This window comes from Prosopis cineraria, unplaced genomic scaffold, assembly GCF_029017545.1.
Source record: "Prosopis cineraria cultivar Desert tree isolate PC_DT_omini unplaced genomic scaffold, ASM2901754v1 PC1613, whole genome shotgun sequence".
NCBI classification, from domain to species: domain Eukaryota; kingdom Viridiplantae; phylum Streptophyta; class Magnoliopsida; order Fabales; family Fabaceae; genus Prosopis; species Prosopis cineraria.
The window spans coordinates 1-6,011 of record NW_026556938.1 but is presented as its reverse complement, the minus strand read 5'-3'; the positions used below and the strand labels follow the sequence as shown (position 1 = coordinate 6,011).

The window sequence follows — 6,011 nt, the reverse complement described above, 5'->3', positions numbered from 1 at the left end:
CCACTACGGCCTTCAGAGTTGACAAACCTTTTCATTGAAAAAAAAATCACAATATTATCAAATTTGAGCTGGAGTGACGTATTATTGCGTGTTTATGAAATTGGTTATTAGTATATTATCGAAAAGTAGCATCAAGAAATTAAAGAGCTGAGGACAACCGGAATTTTTCAATTAATTGGATTGGATAGGCTTTTCAGTGTCTGGAAACCGTTCAAACACTCCCGTGAGAAATTAAAGTATTAATGCTAATTAATTGATTCTGACTATAAAGTAAGGATGCCCCTAAGTCCTGATTAAATCAGGAGAAGATGGAAAGCGACTTGGAGACGTACTATCAAGTAAAAATTTTGGGGGCGATTATTTTATTGTTTTAGATATCTTTATAGAGCTAGCTAAACGTGTTTTAAATTGCCGAATCGGTTTTTTTAGCTGGAAAGCGTGGAAAGGACCCCTCTACCATTTTGGCTTGTATTTGCTACACAATAACACTGTCCATTGACGCTAATGTTTTCTGAAAGTGTTGGTTTCTATTCTCAACCCTCAACTGAACCAGAAGACACTAGTGCTCTATTTCAGCACTTGTCTCTAAGTTTTGGATCATTTTCAATAATATTTGGTTAGTATGATCCTCAGCCTAGTGGTGAATGGATCAAGGACGAGATAACAAGCAGGTTAAATACCCATAACACAGGCTTTTGGAGAGAGAGGAATAGATGCATATATGGGCGTTGTCAAAATGGATGTTGTTTGATATCTGTAGCTCCACGCCTGCAAGCAACACCATGCCGTGGCTCTTTCATTTGAATGCCAATATTATCTCAGATTTAATTGAGATTCTGGGTTTGAAAGTTAGATAAAACCATATCTCATGATTTGAAAATTTACGAGAGTTAGTTTAAAAGGTTTCCTATAAAGGAAAATTGTACTTTTCAATTAAAGTGATTCTTATCCTGTTGGGTTAAGATGGATGACTATTCCAATTACTCACAGAAATATGAAGAAGATCATGAACATAGGCAAGAGGTACGTATTAGTAGTTGCTTTCAAAAATCAAAATATCCTTTGTGTGATTAATTATTGTGACTTTTATGAAGATTTTTATGAAAATGGAAGCGGTAGGAATGAAGAGCTAGGGACTATCTTGCATATTTGACATTCAGTTTCAAAAGCACAAGCGGCTCAATTATGAACAAAGAAAGGCACGTCAATTGGCTTCCAAACATTTGAGCAAGGCTCGATCTAGAACTACATTTTCCAGAGGAACTATCACATCTCTTATTTACTTAACAAAGAGGAAAGGCAGAATAAACTGCACTTCTTTTCTTCTTTCTTGATCTGAGAATACAAAGAGCTCAAGCTGGTTTCAGAGCAAAATATACAAACTTACAAAACAACAATTGACAATGATAAAATATCATAGTACTAAATGACTGATTCACTCCCTTCTGTCTGAGAGTGATATATTTCACTCCTATCAAATGGTTTGCTTTTCTTGGGAACATCTGCCAAGTTATAGAATTCAGTCAGTGTCTTTCTAATTTGCACCTTCTTCTTCTTTTCTGGAGGACGTGGTCCTAATAGACTCAAGTCAATTGTAGCTCCATAAGCCTGTGAAGACTCCAACACAGCATCATAAGGTTTCGAAGATAGATGAAGGCCCTCATTTTGTGCTCTCATGTACAACTCAAATGCCAACTTTGGCTTCCCATCCTTAGCAAGAGCCTCAATTAGCATTGCATAAGTTATCTCATTGGGAGTGATCTTCTGAACTTTCATCCTGTGAAACCATTCATAGGCTGCACTGCCCATGCCATTCCGTGCACAGCCACTGATTATTGCGTTGTATGTGACTACCGTGAGCTCAATTCCCAATGCTACCATCTCGGAAATGATGTCACCAACTCTGTTAAAATTTCCCAGGGCAGTATGAATTGAAGCCATAATTGTGTAGGCATATGCATTTGGCTCAACCCCAACTTTGATCATATGATCCCACACTCGAATGGCCTCATCGTAGAGCTTTCCCTTTTCCAGAGCGCTGAGTAATGCCCCATAGGAAATGATAGTAGGTTTTTCACCATTTTCCACCATTCTCTTAAATATTTGCACAGCTGCAGTAGTTCTGAAGCCTTAGAACAGGCCACAAGAACCGCGTTCCATTCCTTGCTTCCAGGTTTCAGACCTTTATCTTCCATCTTGTTTAGCAACCTGACACCCCATCTCCAAATCCCCCTTTTCTTAGCTGCACTTAGAAGAACATTGAAGTGTGACATTATTAACTCATATGACAAGTTATTAGGCTTTGGCCCTTTGTCCAATAAATCTCATATATCTCCAAAGCTGCCCACCACTTCTTGGCCTTCCCCATCAACCAAATTGCATGGTTGCAGGCAGACAAGCTGATTTCGTTATGCCTAGTTCTTATCCTGCTGTACAGCTCTTTTGCTACCGTGTAATGGTCTTCACGGGTACAGGCCCATACAAGCTTCTCAAGTTCTGATCGGCCTGGTGGAATCCCCGCTTTATCCATATCATCCAGCAGCTGTAAAAACTCTATTGCTCAAGTTATCATTGTTGACAAGCCAACGGCGCATTACCTGATAGCAAACACGGATTGTGAACTTTTCGAGCTTGATGTTCTCAGTCTCCCAATCTTCCCCATCATCATCTTTTCCTATTTCACCTAGACGGTATTTTTCTCCAAATTTAACGAAGAAATTTAAAGCTCCATGTCCATCTTCCATTCTTCTATAAGCCAGCAAGGCTTGAGAATAGGATACTGCAGATGGAGTGAGGCCCTTATTATGGATTTCCTCAAAAAACACTGAGGGCCTTGCTGGCTTCTCCTTTTTCTATGTAGATAGCCATCAAAGTATTATATGTCACAACATAGGAGTGATTCCTGCTTGATCCATTTCATTCATGATCGTTTCCATTTCTGCAAATTGTTGAGACTGTTTGACTGCACCCAACAGACTATTATATATGAAAAGATTTGAGCTGAAAGAACCATCGGTTTCAGTCTTTTTCCTCTTCAAAAAATTCATAAGAATTAATGCAGAATCCATTTTCTTTCCTTACCAAAACCTCTTATGATGGTTGAATACCTGAGGTGGCAATTCCCCCTTGTCCGTAAGAATTGCCTCCATTTCGTCTACAGTCTTAGCAGACTGCAAGCTGAATGCAAGTGCTCGAACATCAATCTTAGTGTCATTCTCTTCTCGCATTTGTTGCTCATGATTACTGTATTGAACTTCATCCAAATTTAAACAGTTTAAACCATCTCTGTCATTGTCAAGTGATGAATCGTTCATGGAATCAGTATTCTCCCCAACAGCTTGGTCCTCCAATGCCCATGCCAAGGGAGCTAAGAATCCAATATCATTCTTCTTCGTTTTGAAAAGGGGAGCGAACTTAAATTTTACTCTGGAATTCCGGATTCCACTGCAAGCATCACTTCTATTAACTCTGGAATTTCTCGAAGAGTCAAAATCACCTATAATTCTACTCCGAGAAACAGCAAAAACAGGACCCAACTTCTTGTTCCTTCTAATTGTCGCACAGATATAGAAATAATAATCTACCTCAACGCTCAAAGGAGGAACTAAACAGTAGCTGCCATTTGAGGACCAAGCACTTAAAGTTTGCATATTTCTTTCTATGAAATTGAAAAGCAACGATTAAAACAAAAACCCAACTCAAAAAAATCTTACTCGCAGCAGGAAAAGCAAAATATTTCTGCTTATGATAGCTTTTCTGGGGGAAGCAGAAATGGATGAGAACAGCAACTGAAGCTCGAAATACTTTGTTCTAGATTTACGAATCTTTGGTGAATTAATCAATGAAGATTGCTCGTGCTATGAAATTCATTTAGATTTAGCTCATTGGGTTGCTCTCAAATCTCAATCCTACGATCCTGTCCTTCGGTAGGAGAGAGCTTCGGGTGAGTTTCAGCAGGCTAGGATGTTTGTCGGGAGCAGGTCGTGGCCTTCTTGCAACCATTGATCGAAATGAATGAATCGTATTGCTTGAAAGCGAAAACCCGAAAGGCCGGAAGCAATACGCGGAAGAGGGAATCGAAGTATAAATATGTATAAAAAGATATAAATATACTGGGGAATGAAGTTTTGGAGACCAATACATGAATTTAATTTTAGAGATAAAATTTTTTAAAACTTCAAAAAAACCCTTGGTACTGAATAATCTAATAAAATTATATAATTATCCTTACTCTCTAAAGCATTTCATGTTAAATTTTGAAAATCAATTACAAATTATTATATGGTCAAAATTCAAAATTAATTGTTAGGAAAAAGATAATTACGTGATTTTATATTAAATTCTTAAGAACCAAAGGTACTTTATTAAAATTTTGAAAATTTTTAATCTAGAATTAAATTCACGTATTGGCCCAAATTATCATTTCCCGCTATATTTATATTTATTTATGTATGCATGTAAAAGACATGGAAGCGGGAAATATCGGGCGACATTGCAAATTTTAATAGCACAGTTGTTTTTATATCGTTATTGAAGCGACAATCACGTTAAATATTAATTGAAAAAGACAGAAGTTAAAATGAAAACCTGTGAATTAAACAGGGCTATGAGCACGTTACAAACTATTAATTGAAAAAGAATTGCATAGGTGATTAAGGACCACTATAGTGATTAGGAAAAACCACAACCAAGGCTGTTCAGATGGAGGGAAATTAGAAATTTTTTCCCAGTAATTTTTGAGAACATGGTCAGAATCCAATCATATACAAATGGTTGTTTCAGCCCAAATCTTTCCATATATAACAGTCTGTTGGATGCAGGCAAACAGTATCAAGTCTCAACAATTTGCAGAAATGGAAACAATTATGAATGAAATGGCTCAAGCAGGAATCACTCCTAATGTTGTGACATACAATTCTTTGGTGGCTATCTACATAGAAAAAGGAGAAGCCGACTAGGCTCTCAGGGTTTAAAAGTAATCAACATCTAAATATTTACCATAGGAAGGCTTTAAACCAGTGGCAGCTGCTTTCATGGCCTGTCTGGGGACATCTGGAGGATGAGTGCAACGAATGAGTGCCCAATTAACGTTCTGAAAGAATGGATGTTGTTGATTTCGGTAGCTCCACGTCTGTAAGCAAGACGATGCTGTGGCTCTTTCACAAGCAAACCCCTTATCAAGTCTCTAGCAGCAAAGCTGACACCAGGTGATTCTGGAAATCTCAAGGGCTGGCCCACCACATTGAGCAGAGTTGCTCGAGTTACTGAACCTTTGAACGGCGTTCTCCCAAACAGAAGCTCATATAAGAATATCCCAAAAGTCCACCAGTCCACAGCACTGCCTGCCCTTCTCCTTTGATAATTTCTGGAGCCAAGTACTCATGAGTGCCCACAAAGGACATCGAACGTGCATTTGTTGGCTCTGCAATAAGCTCAGGAAGAGGGGCCACCTGCTGATGCATTTCATATCTGGCTGTCAACTTTTTTTCTTTCTTGGACTTTCCGGATCGTAGGTGGGGTGTGAAACATGCAGGTTGGATGCAATCTGGCTGCATTACACAAGTGGGTTGAATGCAAGCTGGTGGAGTACAGTATCTTGAGCTTTTTGTCTTCATGGAAGGGTTTGATGATCTTACTAGAGTTGGGCTGACAGTGCACCTCAGAGAGAGGTCGAAATCTGACAGCATTATGTGACCATCTTCCCTCACTAAAACATTCTCAGGTTTAAGGTCTCGGTAGATGATCCCCAGCATGTGCAGGTACTCCAAAGCAAGAAGCACCTCTGCCACATAGAACCTGCGCAGCACAGTGCATATTGGTGAAATTCCAAACACTTTTGGTGGAACCTCTCTCATCTTGTCCAATCTATTCAAACTAATATGCATATAGATCAAGGATGATCTTTCTGTCAAAAATTTTGTAATTGGAGTAAGTTGCCGGACCAATTTCCTTTCAAAGGCGATTTGTAAATTCCCAAAATAGAAGGGAGGTTAGTGTAAATTTGATAAAAT

At 38.7% G+C, this 6,011-nt stretch overlaps 2 pseudogenes; both read right to left on the bottom strand.

Moving 5' to 3' along the window:
• Positions 1–1,275: 1,275 nt before the first annotated feature.
• LOC129300482 (protein LOW PHOTOSYNTHETIC EFFICIENCY 1, chloroplastic-like) lies at positions 1,276–3,675 on the bottom strand (annotated as a pseudogene).
• A 1,089-nt stretch (positions 3,676–4,764) lies between these two features.
• On the bottom strand, positions 4,765–5,855 carry LOC129300481 (protein kinase PVPK-1-like; annotated as a pseudogene).
• Positions 5,856–6,011: the final 156 nt, after the last annotated feature.